The sequence below is a fragment of the Ambystoma mexicanum genome, chromosome 13 (genome assembly GCF_040938575.1).
Source record: "Ambystoma mexicanum isolate Mex_15411 chromosome 13, UKY_AmexF1_1, whole genome shotgun sequence".
In the NCBI taxonomy this organism is placed as follows: Eukaryota; Metazoa; Chordata; class Amphibia; order Caudata; family Ambystomatidae; genus Ambystoma; species Ambystoma mexicanum.
In genome coordinates this window covers 271,213,634-271,228,472 of record NC_090938.1, presented here as the reverse complement: position 1 = coordinate 271,228,472, position 14,839 = coordinate 271,213,634, and positions in this window count along the sequence as shown.

Here is a 14,839-nt window from a genome sequence, read left to right as displayed (position 1 = left end):
ATGTACTGTTTAGGAACATCATTTGTTATATGATTTTTTAACACAGGCTTGGGAACTCAGCTGAACTGATGTTTCTCAACCATTCTGTGAGCAATATCTGTCTCTTAGTTCAAGGGTCTGTTACTTCTTTGTTGCCTTTGCATGATCTCAATGCTGAAAATTCAGAGCTTGAGAATATGTTTGCCAATCTGTCTTAATCGATCACTGTGCAGTATTCAGCCCTGCTGTTTGAGGCTCTGTCTACATGTATGTGTGCTCTTTGTAAAGGCCAAGCTTATTTTTTCTGCTAATTCATGATGATTCTTAGGCTTCAGCATTGGCTGAGTTTTGTCTCAAGACCTACTTATGTATTGTTTATTAAATTAGTGTGAAAGCCGCCTTTCACTTACTACCATGATTAGCACCCCTAATGGTTTATTGATTAGTGTTACATGTCACTATACACGTTAGTAATAGGTGTGTATACTCATGTATAAGGTTTGCATCTTATAGCTTACTTCTCATCTAGGACTTTACTTACTACCACACTATGCTGTTATGCATTGGGCCTACAAAGGGAGTTCTATATGAATGGGGTTGCTTTCTGTACAGTCCTGCCTTGCTTCAAAGGGACTTGTGAAGCTTGTACTTCTGTGCACGTTGGGGGCGTTGGATGTACTCCCTAATAACATGCTCTGTGATTTTTGGCTTATTAGTGAAAAATCAGGTGTCACCATTTATGGTTTTATATTTTCTCAGGAAAATGCAAGTGTCACACCCTTTGATGTGCAGCTCCTTCACAAAACATCAATGGGGGTCATTACGACCCAGGCGGTAAGTACGCCAACTTTACCACCATGGTGGAAACTATGTTTACACCATGGTGGATGGCGGATTTACCGCCCCATTCCAAGGTGAGTGGGGCGGTAAATCCCCATTTCCCATTTTACCCTTCCCCATTCCCATTTTTGCCCCATAGGGCATAATGGGAGTGGGGAAGGCGCTAATTACGCCCCGTAAATTACGGTGGCGTAATTAGCACCAAGGCGGTTTAGCGCCATGGATTTTAACGGCTGCTAAAAGCAGACGTTAAAATCGGAATCAGGCTTTAAGGGTTAACAACGGCGTTAACCCTTAACGCCTGAGTTGTAATGAGGCCCAATATGTTGTTTTATATTCTCTTCAAAAAGAAAATCACACACCATTATATCTCTTTTGACAAAAAGCAAGTGTTACTCTCTGTGATATGTTGTAATTGGAAGTAAATTTCAAGTGTCACCATGCTTTTCTTTCCTGTGGAAAAAACAAATGGCTGCTCAGATTCGACTCTAATTCATGATCTAGAATTATGCTCAAATTTTACTATTATTCTAACCTATTACATTAATTTGATTCTATCCAAGTTGTAAACATACTCCCCTTTTCTCCAGTAGCTTGAACAATAATGCTCTGATTACTTACTGGTAATGTTAATTACTACTAGTCCTGCTCTTTCTCGTCGCAGTACTTAACTCTGCGGCCTGCCTCTTTTCTTCAGATGTATAATTCCTCCCACTTACCCATGAGTCCCAGTTACTAATGTCCAAGCCAGAGCATGGTACCCTCCTCCGAAATGGGAGGGAGAGGAGGGATGTCAGTTACTGTGACAAGGAAGAGTAGGATTAGGAGTAATGAAGTTTACCAGTAAGCCATCAGAGCATTAACTCCACGTCTCTACTCCTCGTCCCAAGACTTACCTCTGAGGCATATCAAAGCATAGTCAAAGGGGAGAGGTTCCAATGAGACACAGAGAGATACAAGTTGGGCATCAGCACCACACCAACCCAATGAACAAGCAGTGCAAGCCCAGAGGCAAACCCCAACCCCAAAGGATCCAATCCAGGGACAACACACGTTAAGCCAGTAGAAACTGCAAACGTGGACCGAGCAGCCCAGGTAACAGCCCAGCAAAAACCCTTGCAGGGACACACCAAGAGTCTCGGCCCAGAAGCTTGCCAACCCACAGTGGAGCAACCCGGAACATGTACCAGGGACAGGCAATCCAGCCAACATAAGAGCCATGGAGAAAATAGACCTGAATCAACAACAGAGGAACACTCTGTAGGACCACTACCAGAACCCGCCGGGCCAAAGGAAAACAGATGACTGCTGAACCGTTGGAAAAACCCAGTCCAAGATGGGAACCCCAGGACCACCTCTGACAAGCAGAAAACTACCAGGCCTGCAGGAAAACAACCACAGATCAAAAAACCCCAGCGTAGGTAGACCTTGCAACCAGAGAGCCCATGGAAGCATCTGAACAGGGAATGCCCAGCAAGTAGAGGGCAGGGCCACCTAGGAAGCAATTATGGGACCTGAAACCGGATGTACAGGAGAAAAAGGAGCACCTCTGCCCAGGCTAAAGGGGCAAGCAGGGGAAAAAAACCTGCACCTCCAATCCACTGAACAACCAGGGGGAGAGAAATTATAGGAGATAATGCACCCAGGAACCTGCAGAAAGTCCAGAGCAGGTCAACCACCCACCACCCTGCCCCTACCATCCAAAAAAGGAGCAGAAGAGAGGGACCGTCGCTGAAGATGGGAAGGCAAAGACATCCAGAAGCGGGCACCAGAATCCCTGGCAGGCCTCCAAGGCCCTGACCAACAGAATCAGAGCTTGTGAGGAGTAGGAACCCCTGCAGAGGAGAAAAACCCAGACGGGGTCCAACACCTCTCAGACCAGTGACATCAAGAGAGAGCAGATGCCCACGCCCAGCCACCAGAGTTTCCCGAGCATGAAGGGGCCAGCCCCTTAAGGATCACAGAAACCAAAGCAGAAGAGGGGGCAGGCCAGAACCCCACAGCCCAGCACTCCAGCCACTCACCAAAACCAACAGGTGACAACAAGCGGCACACAACCCCTTCAGATGGAAGCCCAGAGAGGCCCCCTGACCACTGGTGACAGAGGGAAGAATGGCACACAAGGGGTGCACCAAATGTAGCCCCACGGAAAGGCCTGGACCACCACAATAGTCCATCAGAAGCCTAAGAATAGGGGAGCCAGTGAACCAGGGGACAGGAGACCAGGGGACGCAGATGGAGACGGGCCCAAGGGACAAGCAAATATAGGTGGCAAGGCGATCCCGAAGAGGCAACAACAGCCGCACCGGAACCCCCTGCTGCCAGAGAACTCCAGAGAGAACCAAGAGAAACCACTGTACCCCACCATGGTCAAGCAGGAATGCCCCACCTGACTGCAAAACCGGGCCCCAAGGAACAACAGGCCCCAGAATGGCACCAAAAGAAACCCACGCCAGGAGAGTCCGGCACACCAACCGAAGAAGTGGAAGGCCCATTCCCTGCAGAGCCGTCCAGACCAGCAAGTCACCCAGACAGGGGAAAAGGAATACCCTGCAAAAGAAGGCACCCCACCATGGGAGCCATGAATGCAGCAAAAACCATTGGGTCTGAGATCAACCCAAGGGAAGGACCAGAAACCGAAAAGCCAAACACCCACAGGGATCTGGACCCTGCCCCGAGGAAGGGCGGAGTGCCTCAGGACAATATGTGACCTGGACCCAGGGATGCCAATCAGTCCCACACTGGAACCAGAGGGAGAAGACTCTGCAGAGCCCCATCTGGAACCCCTCCCCCTGCCTGAAACAGTGCAATGCAGGAAGATCTAGGAAGAGCCTGTATCTCCAAAAGGGACTAGGGACCAAAAATACCCTAGAGGAAAACCCCAGACCTCATTGGGCTGAGGAACCAGCAGAGAGGCGGCAGACTGCAAACAGTCCCCAACACCAAAGCACGGCGTGCACCTGGACAGAGAGCATGTAGCAGAAGACCTGACCAGAACAGGAGGCAGGGATAGGACGACCATACAAGAACTGTCATGTATCTCACTAAGAGCCCAGGCATCAGAGGACCACCTGGCCCAAAGGGGCCAGAGACGAACGTCCACTGGCCTGAAGAAACGGACAGGTCTCCCATACCTGCCCCGAAGGGTGAGCAGAGCAAGGGAGGGCATGACACCTCGGTGGCATCTGAAAATACCTGGACCCAGTCCCAGATGGAAGGCTTAAATGTGGAAGAGGAAGAATTCCTTTGTGCACAGGAGGGTTGCAGATGGAAGGCTTCTGGATGGTCATAGGCCAGGAACACCCACCAAACCTTCACCTCCAAGAAGCCACCAAACAGAGCAGCACCACAAAAGGGAGCTGCAGAGCTGCCCAAGAGAGAGCCCACCAGGAATAACCCTCAGATATTTGCATCAGAGCCAGGGGAGAACCAGAATGCCCGCTGCCATCCAGAGGGAACCTTAACTGCTGCCTCCTCCACCGACCATGAAGACTGGCTTACCAGGCCAGAGAGGAAGTTGCCCACTGCCACAGAGTCCATAAGAGAAAGCCCCCTTCAAGGGACAGAGAAGAGCCAGAAAGTGGTGCATGGCAAACCCAGAGGTCTCTCCATGCCCTTCGAACAGTCTGTGGAGAGGCAGGACAACGTCCTCAGGGGCTAGCCGATCCCAGGGGTACATCAGCAACATCCAATGGGAGGCACTGAACAATCGCCTCGACCAAAAATGTTGAGCACACACCAGGGGCAGCCAGTTCCCACATCCACTCCATCAAGGCAAGTCCTCCAGCAGCCATGGAGGGTGCATCCGACGATGAGGGAGCCCTTCACCTCTCATTCATGCTCACAAAGAGCCTGTTCCAACAGCACTGGAAAACGCTGTCTGGCACAAGGAGAATTTGCGGGCCCACCAGCAGTTGAAGAAGCAGAAGAGGCAGAAGACTCCCACAGCGTCTGAACAAAGTACCTCTGGGTTGCAGAATGCACCCCAGACAACCTAGACGAGGAGAGCAGATGGGGATGGGAGCCCACATGAGAGCCCTGGCCACGGGCACCTAAGACAAGGGCCCAAACAAGGCCACACCAGCCGTGCCTCGCAGTGTTGCATGGGTACCACCACTGCAGCTGGCCGATGCCAACCAGGGCTGCCTCCTGGGGGTGCAGGGGAGGACCCAAACAACACCGGACAGCCGACATCCCACCGGCAACTGTACAGCAGGGAGCAAGGACGCAGGGGCCCGTTGGCCAGTACCAGTCATGCCCATTGATGCTCCCTGTCGGGAGGGGGCAGCACCAAAAGAAACATCAGCCAGCTGCAAGGCCGCCGGCAACAATACAAGAGCAGCAGGGAGCCAGGGGCATTGAGCGCCGGAGTAGGCCATGACCAGCCCTGCCCACCAGTGCCGTTGCCCAGAAGGGGGCAGCATCAAACACACCATGGGCAGACGCTTGCCCCGCCGGCACTCACCTGGATGCCTGGAGGCCAGAAGACCTGGGAGCACATCCACACCTGACATTGAGCCCCTCGCCCCACAGGTGAACCCGAGCAGGAAATGTTTGCGCTCAACTGGAGCCCCTGCCCCTCAGGAAAACCAGGAGCGAGCCCCACAGGAAAGGTAATGTCACCCTGCTGAGGGACAGAGGCGTAGGCAGGTTAGGGCATGAGTGGGCAAGGCCCAGCCAAAATATGCCATTGGTCACTCAACAGCTTTGTGTGGACATTTACATATTTGAATGTCACTGTGGTTAGCCGCAGGGCCCTCTTGTTAGAGAATCCTGGCTATCACTCTGCTGAGGGAGGTTCCAGGGGGCCAGCAGATGGTGTTCTCCGGTGCCCCCTACCAGAAAGAAGGAACTTGGCCAGAGGACAGGACATTTTTTAATGTGGCTTAATGGGTAAGTGAGAGGTATTATCCCTCCGAAGAAAGGAAGGGAAAAGGGGTTCCTGGAATAGAGGCAGGGCCTCAGAGGTAAATACTATGACGAGGAAGAGGGAGATGGAGGTAATCCCACAAACATGCCTCCAGAAATGGCTTTCACATAATGATCATGAACCTTGAAGCATGTGCGTCGAATATGCACAACGTCTAACGTCCAAGAACCGTTTATTTCTGCACCTCAACAAAAGCTTGGCAATTTCTGTTTGGTCGTGTTTGCTCAAATTCGAGAGAATTGAGTTTTGCTCAAACCCGCATACAAATAATTGCTTGGGTGTATACAAAGTTGGAAATAGACACCATGTCAGACATGCCAGTAAATGAGGACCGATTACTGTTCGCTCCTCCGTTTCCACGGCAAAAACGAAGGCATAACACTGCTGGTTTGTTTTTGCTCAGCTCTGGGCACATCATAAAACACTGTGTCCCTCACAGCACACAGGTACAGTCCGGAATCTTCAACACTGATGATTGCCTTCGTCAGGTGAAAGGAGGAGGAGTCCTTTTCTTCTCTGACTCTGAATCCCTTCCTCTCCTCGTGGACCAGGCTATTCAGCAGGAGCTCGGGGGCTTCACCACGGAGCTGAACATACCAGAATAGATAAGGGTATCCCGAAACTGTGTAGGTGCAATTCAGGAACAGTTCACTTCCTTGAATGATAGTAATGACCAAGGGATTCTGGGAGATCGTCTGTGCCCAATTGTTGCCTAAAAAAATAATTTTGCAGATTAATCATTTTAAGTGACATATGTACGCAATTGTTGTACAAGCCAACACGACCAGCTCAGACATGTTTATAAAATGATTTAAGACAAAAAGTTTGAGTTTTCTTTTAAACCCATTTTCTCTATGTTGCGGTTTGGGGATTTTTAAATGTTTTACTTTTTAATTTTCTGGGTAAACATATATGTGTTAGTTACGTCTTGTGTCAGTATATATAGAAAGAGGTGCTCGCATTATAGATTCGGGGTAGTTCAGTTGTCTGAGTTACATAGGTTGCAGTGTCCTTGAAATGTATCTAAGGTAAAATGTGGATACAATACATTCTAAACACCTATTGCCAAAAGAAGAAAAGTCAACGATAGTGAAGAGTGAGCCATCTCGCTTCAGAACTCGGGTGTCCGCTTCCAGCACTAGGTGTGAATGAGCTCAGCCCCTCCCTGCATCATGAGTACAGCTCTCTCACCTACAGACTGACTTCCTGCTCATAACCACGCCGCCCAACTAACGCATCCATGCACCACACGTGTGAATCTAGGGTAACCTTTATCAATGATAAACAAGTATAGCAGTACAACAAAAGCCAAATTATAAATAAACAGAGGAAGCACCTGTTCGTAAGCAACCACGAGAACTTTGGGGTTGTCATGATAAAACAAGGAACATTTAGTATTGCATTACATTAGCGATACGAGATGTTATTTTTATTCAACTCAATGATACTCATTGTAGCAATTATAGGAAGGTTAAAGAAGGCGTTTACCCTCCATCTACTTAGTTGCAGATTATAGGCATAGGCGCAAGAAGGTCTTCTTTCAACCAACCTAGCTACTGTAGTGGTTGAATGTGCTGTTTTCATTAGTTAAAAGGCAACATGAAGAAAAGTTCAGATCAAAATGCAATGATAAGATTATGGAGATTCTTTTTGATCTTTGCATTTAAAGTGATCTTGCAATTCATATTCTTCTATTTGGCACTATTTGGTTGATGCCAGAGTAAGAAAAAAGGTAGTTGCTTGAGGTCCAGCAGTCCTCATTCTCTGTCAGGATTACAAAATTACTTCATGAGTCAAACTTTCTAGACGAGGCATGCCAATCTCCCTTTTGTACAGTTTGTGCGTTTAAAACGCAACAGCAGCACCAGGGAGTCATATGAAACGAGAGCCAATCTATTCATCAATAAACTTGTTAATCAAAGGTACCCATATACACTTGTCATAAGATCTTCAAAAACAGCTTATAATAACAACAGAGAGGCTTTGCTTGAGCAGAAGTCAATTGAAAAAAAAACAAGGAAGACAAGAAAGAGAATCCATTGGTATTTGTGGGCACCTTCAGCAATCTTTCTTTTAAGATCAAAGTATCATTAATACAAATTGGAAGAAAGTTATGACCAACAATGTACCAATACCTTTGCTTTTGTGAAAAGTACAAATATTCAGAAAATGATTATGAAGAATGACATTGACACAGGCAAAAATATTGAACCCCATCAGGGGACTTTGTGGGGATTACCACGGGTGATAGGACATCACCCCTGTGGCAATTGTGTGATGTGCCCTTTGACTAAGAAAACATTAGCTGTAGATTGTGGGATAACATGAGAGTGGGTGATCAAAGAACACACCAATTGTATCACAGATAATGTTATATATTTGATCTCCTATTCGTGTCCATGTATTTACATTGGAAAAACTAACAGAAAATGCAAAACAGGAACAATCGAGCATAGGAGATGCAGTAAAAATAAAATTGAACAAGTTCCCATAGTGAAACATTTTATTGAAAAAGGCCATCCCTATATGAATTTCCAGTGGACTATTCTTTAAAAAGTCAAAGGGAATTCACAAGAGGAAGGCAACAAAAAATGACTCAATTTGGAGCAAAAATGTATTTTTATGACTAAAAGCCATATCAGGGGCTTGAATGGGAACCTTGAGCGACATAATGTAGCCTAATGGCCCTCCCATGGTGATCATTCCTGTGTAGCATCTTTCTTGAGTAAGGAGCATGGAATTATTTATGTAAAGTTATGTGTGAATTACAGTGGTTGTAACATATGTTCATGAGGATTATTGATCCAGTACTTATGGTTGCAACAACATTTATCCGGTGACCCTGATGTGTGGAGTCAAGATTCTGTATCTCCTGGTGTAGTCAGAGAGTAACAATATGTACATAAATGATGATCCACCAGATGTATGATAATAAATATGGATACATGTGGTTCTTTGCTTGACATTTAGATTTGAGGCCAGTTCAATTGATGATGATTATATCACAGAGGGTGAAAAGTAAGAAGTTAATATAATGGTTTTTGTATCTGGATGCAATGACAACTTGCTTAATGAAGATGAGAAATGGTTTTGTGGTACCATTGTACCAATATGTTGAAATGGCCATGGTATCTGTGAATAGAGAAAACTATGGAATACCAACTACCATTAATGAAGACACTGTGTAGGTTTATTGAGTTAGTGACATATGGTTGGTGTTATGATTGTGATATTTTGCAAAGCTGTCTTACATGAGGTAGTGTTTTTGGTGTAGAAAAATATACACGCATCTACACCATGATCCACATACTTACTCTGGCGGACATTTTTAATAGCCCATGATCGAGCAGGTAAGGTGTAGTAATGGGAACAACCCCCTGATATAGGGAGGATGAGATTAATGAATGACCATACTACCATTGGGACACAATGCAGTGTTGGCCAGTGGGCCATATTAAGGAGAGACATGAGATACAAATCTATATATTGTAATCCGGCATAGAATAAGAATCTCATCCAATATTACACTGGGTTAAGATATCATCTTTTAGAATCCTTTTACACTGTTACATTAGATTAGGATGCAAAACCTGTTTAATGCCGTACCGGCACATTGATGACATCAATACGTTGCACAATGTCATCATCATGTGAATTTAAACATGGCAGCCATTTTTTAATGAACGTAAGATTACGGACTAACATGGCAGGCGACTCCACAGCGGAGAATTCCTGGTAGGTAGTTTTCTCTGGCAATATTGTAGATTAGCCAGTGCAGTTTTTCTAATTGTAGATTTGGGCATTGAAGATACTTCCATTCCCTACTGCGTGCTTTGAGCCTACATTTTGAGCTTATAAAAAACAGGAAACACCCTTAATCCACATGATGGAGATATAAGGTTAGGGTTTTCCTTCATTCAAGTAAGTTTGAGACAGAACCGGGCCACAATAACTGTAGCTTCGTAATGACCACAAAAGGTTTAGTGGTTTCCGTCGTTTTTGTTTTTGTTTGTATCGGTTATAGAGCCTTCCATTCATGTGTTGAAGGACGGAGTACACTCAGAGAGAAGTTGATCCTGCACTCCAGAAGAGGTAACATTATAGTGTAGGCATGGGACATTGGGCCTCATTATAAGGCTGGCTCTCCCGTAATGAAGGGGGCTGGTACGGGACCGGCCCCCTTCATTACAGGGGGCGTCGATTACGAGCTTCCCATCGTGGGACCCGGATCGCATGCCTGGTAAAACCAGGCGTGCTTTCCGGGTCCCGCGAGGGGAAGAGGGAGGCAATAAAAGGCCAGTTGTAATCTGCCCATTATTACCTCCCTCCCCATTCCCATTGAGCACTATGGGGGCTCATATGGGAATGGGGATGGATTCCTGCAAGGAGGACTTACCGGGTCCTCCTATGTCAGAGTAACCCGGTAAATCCCCATTGCAGGAACCCGGTAATGGAGCCCGGAATGGAGCCAGCCATGCAGCTAACAGATCCATGGCTACCTCCATTCTCGTAAGGAGGCCCATTGTGTTTAACAGGTTACAAATGAATCCACAACTATGGAGATTGTCTTGTCTTTTAGGATAGCAAAAGGAAGAAATCCTGGCGTATTCAAAGTGAGGAAGCCATTGATAGCAACACAAGTGGTTGCAGGTGGCCAATAGAAGACATATCAGAAAGACCACTCAGGTATTACACAGCCACGGTAGTGGCTGTGTAGTTATGGTTAAATTGCTAATCCCATTGGAAGAGCACTTTTTGGTGGCTTATAACTTCCCTCTCCCTGGACAAATCCACACCAAACTTTGCAAAAAAAGTATATGGCCCACTCTGAATTCTTTTGCGAAGTCTGGTGAGGTTTGGTCAAGGGGGGGGAAAGGTTATAGGGGGGGTGCCAACATTTCTTTATTTCCCATAGACTGAACGGGGGGAAAACTTTGCGCACTCCTACAGCCCAGACCGCTGGATGGATTAACACCAAATTTGCGGCAGGAGCAGCGGCTTGGTCCCGAAAGCGTGCTTTTGTAAATTTGGATGAAAATCCATCCAGTAGTTTTTTTTAAAACAGTCAAAAAGTAGGTCTAAAAAAATTAGTGCTCTCTATGTCCGCTCCAGGGAGACACTTCCCTGTTCACTCCGTGGACAGGACACCGGTTGGCTAATTGGCTCGCGTCATGTCCGAGGACACGCAACGTGTCTGCCGATTGGCTGCAGTGAGGCGTGATGTGCGTCAGATTTTTCCGATACGCCCGCCATCTTGGATCTGCCGACAGTGCGGCGGCGAACAGAGGCAAAATGCAGTTTTGCAGAGTGTTTTGGTGTGCCAGAGTGCTTGGGGAGGTTTGGGGAGTAAGAGATGGGTGGAATACTGTATTTGTTTAGGTGGCAGGTGCTATTGATGTATTCGCCATGCCCGCGCTGTCCGCGATGTTCGTAATTAGTGAAAATGAGGGGTGTCCTAAGGATAGTATTCCCGTCCGTGCTGTGCGCAGGCAAGTTAAACTGTTCTAAGGACAAGCGCGGTGTCAGCGGAGATTAAAATTGACCATATGCCGCAGTTAAAATGTTTCATTCTATGGGTGTGATATGCTGCAGTGGTTGTGGCCAGGGCCTAGAGTCTTGGGTTCATGGCCGAAGGCCATAAACCTGAGACCGAAGTTATAAGTACTGGAGTTATAAGCCACCATGGGTGTTATATGCTGCGGTGGTTGTGGCCAGGACCTAAAGTCTATCGAAGGTATAAGCACTGAAGTTATAAGCCAGCATGGGTCTGATATGCTGCGGTGGTTGTGGTTGTGATATGCTGCGGTGGTTGTGGCAGGGCCTAGAGTCTTGGGTGCATGGTCAAAGGCCGTAGGCCGTAGGCCAGACATCCAAGACTCTAGGCCCTGGCCACGACCACCACAGCATATCACACCCATAGATCACACCCATAGAATCGAATATCTATCAGGTGGTTGTGGGCAGGGCCTAGAGTCTTCGGTGCATGGCTGAAGGCCATGCACCCAAGACTGAAGTTATAAGCACTGATGTTATAAGCCAGCATGGGTGTGATATGCTGCGGTGGTTGTGGTTGTGATATGCTGGGGTGGTTGTGGCAGGGCCTTGAGTCTTGGGTGCATGGGCAAAGGCATGCACCCAAGACTGAAGTTATATGCACTGAAGTTATAAGCCATCATGGGTGTGATATGCTGCAGTGGTTGTGGGCAGGGCCTAGAGTCTTGGATGCACGGCCAAAGGCCATGCACCCAAGACCGAAGTTATAAGCACTGAAGTTATGAGCCAGCATGGGTGTGATATGATGTGGTGGTTGTGGGTGTGATATGCTGCAGTGGTTGTGGCCAGGGCCTAGATTCTTGGGTGCATGGGCAATGGCCATGCATCCAAGAATGAAGTTATATGCACTGAAGTTATAAGCCATCATGGGTGACTTACAACTTTGCTCTCCCTGGATGAATTCTCACCAAACTTTGCAGAAAGTGTGATATGGGTGGGCCCAAATAGACAGTTAAAATGTTTGATTCTATGGGTGTGATCTATGGGTGTGATATGCTGTGGTGGTTGTGGCCAGGGCCTAGAGTCTTGCACCCAAGACCTAATTTATAAGCACTGAAGTTATAAGCCAGCATGGGTGTGATATGCTGCGGTGGTTGTGGGTGTGATATGCTGTGGTGGTTGTGACCAGGGTTTAGAGTTTTGGGTGCATGGCTGTTAAGATGGATTTCCGAACTCTGTCCTGGAGGGGCAGAGGTTCAGAAGGCCAGCCTAGTTTCTTGGAACAGGGTAACCTCTCGACAAGCCAGACTAATCAAGGTAGCGATCGCGGTGGTCAAGACTAGGTCTGAAGAGGGGTGAGGGTGACTGAAAGGCCGCAATGAGCACACAGAGCAAGGACGCTTACAAATTACTCCAAGCAGGTGTTATATTAAAAATATAGACAAATTTATTACAAGGCCTTTGTAATATTGACCATAGCAAAGAATCACGATAAAACTCAAGTAAACCAACACATCACAATCAAATACAGTATATATACAATTACCGATGGGTCTAAAGAGTTAGGAGCACGAAATATGCTACCACCTAGATGGGGAGGAAAACAGGCAGTGCAAATAATCGTTTAGACCCAGTTCGCCTTCAGCTTCAGAGGCCACCTAACTAGAAGGAAGTCCGAGCCCTACGAAGAGTGGAGCCTTGTGCTCAAAAGTACCTGCACACGCTGGTGCCGATGGGCCAAGGGGAGTCTCTTCAAGGAAGTCAGGCAGTTCAGAGTGGTGAACAAAGGAGGGCGAACAGATCTCCGCTACTCAAGCGCGGCCTACACTTGCAGGCAGAAGCAGAGCGCGAGTGCGAAAAAGGTGTGCTGTTAACAGCGAGGAAAAGCTACGGGCTACTGCAGGAAGGCGACCAGTTCCTAGCGTTGCTACTCACCGGTCCCCGATGCAGGCAGACCCAGGCTTCTCCGCGTCAGTTTCAGTGCTGGCAGGTTCAGATACGAGCAGGGGATGTCTCGGCATCGTGTAGATTCCGCGGCAGCAGAAGTTAGAGTTGAGGATGTCCCAAACGCAGTGAACCCACACAGTTTATTACCACAGCAGGGCAACAAAGCGGCTGTGTGTATTTCAGCCCAATGTACACTTCTCACTTCAGACCTGGGAATGCCAAGTGTACGAATCGTGTGACAGTGTCAAGGACTCGGAATACAGCAGCAACCTGACGGCGGTTACAGAGCAAGACTCCTGGGTAAGCTGGTCAGTCCACTGGATGGCCCAGTGACGCTTCTGAAGGCTTACGTGCAGGAGATGATGACGATGCCGAGAATAGTTGTCCCCACTATTCCAAAAGGTCGATGTACCAGTACAGGCCTTCTCGTTTGATCAGAGGCAGAATGGTTTCACAGAGCGACAGCAGTGCAGAGGAGCAGTCCTTCAGCGGGTCACCAGCAATTCCTCGGTTCAGCCTCTTGGTTGCAGGATACTTGGCTCCTGTATCCGTCGTTAGTGAGAACTCAGTAGATCGACATGGTAGTGGTGTTTCCAGCCTCCTCTTATCCAGAGTTCCCTTCGCGCCAAAACGGAGGGGACCCAATGGGAGATCTGCTCAAAAAACACTCAAACCATACGTGGACCTATCACGGACCACGGTGGTCCCATGCATTCAAGACACACTAGACTCTCTGGCACCCAGGATGTGTATTGGGACCAGACATCCCAGCACACATCCTGGAGGCACACACAAGGCCTGTAGAAGCCTGCAAAAGCATCTGTGTTTCGCAGGAAAGTACATGCCCAAATAAGGAAGTCCCTGGATCGACTCGACCGGGGGAAGGTGAAGGGGTTCAGCGGGCAGGACAAAGAGCCTCGTGGTCTGGCCATTTTGGGAGCCAGGCCACCATTTTGGGCTAAGCGCGAGAAACGCGCTTAAACAGCCAAAAGGAGCTCAAAACACAAAGAAACGATTGCTGCCACCAGTCCCGTCCGTGATTCACTTGCACCATTCGTTAACAATCCAATGAGAGTTTCTAGGGCCTGTAGAGTGACTAGAGACCCAAGAGAGCAGTAACTTAGCTTACAGTGCCCTCTTGTGTCATGTTGCGCGAAAGCTGCAACATGATAAAAGAACTGCGGAAAACAACGTTTCCCTGTACTGACTGTTTTAAGGGCATGTCAGTTTCCCCGTAAGAATGGAGCGAAAGCCCAGGGGAGTGCGGCAGAAGGCTGCGCTTTTCTGGCAAAGTCTAGATCATGGTGAAAAACAACAGCAAAAAGTTTAGGGGTTGCCACTTGGAAGGAAAATTACCCACAATTAAGAAATCTTTCCTAACACTCGCCCCTCCCAGACTATGGACAGGGGGATCTAATCCACCCCTGGATGAGTCTCTTGTTCAGGTGGGTTAAACATTCTGGACAACCCATCAGCATTGCTATGTTGGACACCTGGCCTATGCTCAATAGTGAAGTCAAAGCCTTGTAGACTTATGGACCACCTAAGCAACTTTGGATCCTCTCCCTTCATGTTTATCAGCCACTTTAAGGGCTTATGATCAGTTTATCAGTTTGCACAGTGAAGTGGGTCCCATAGAGGTAGGGCCTC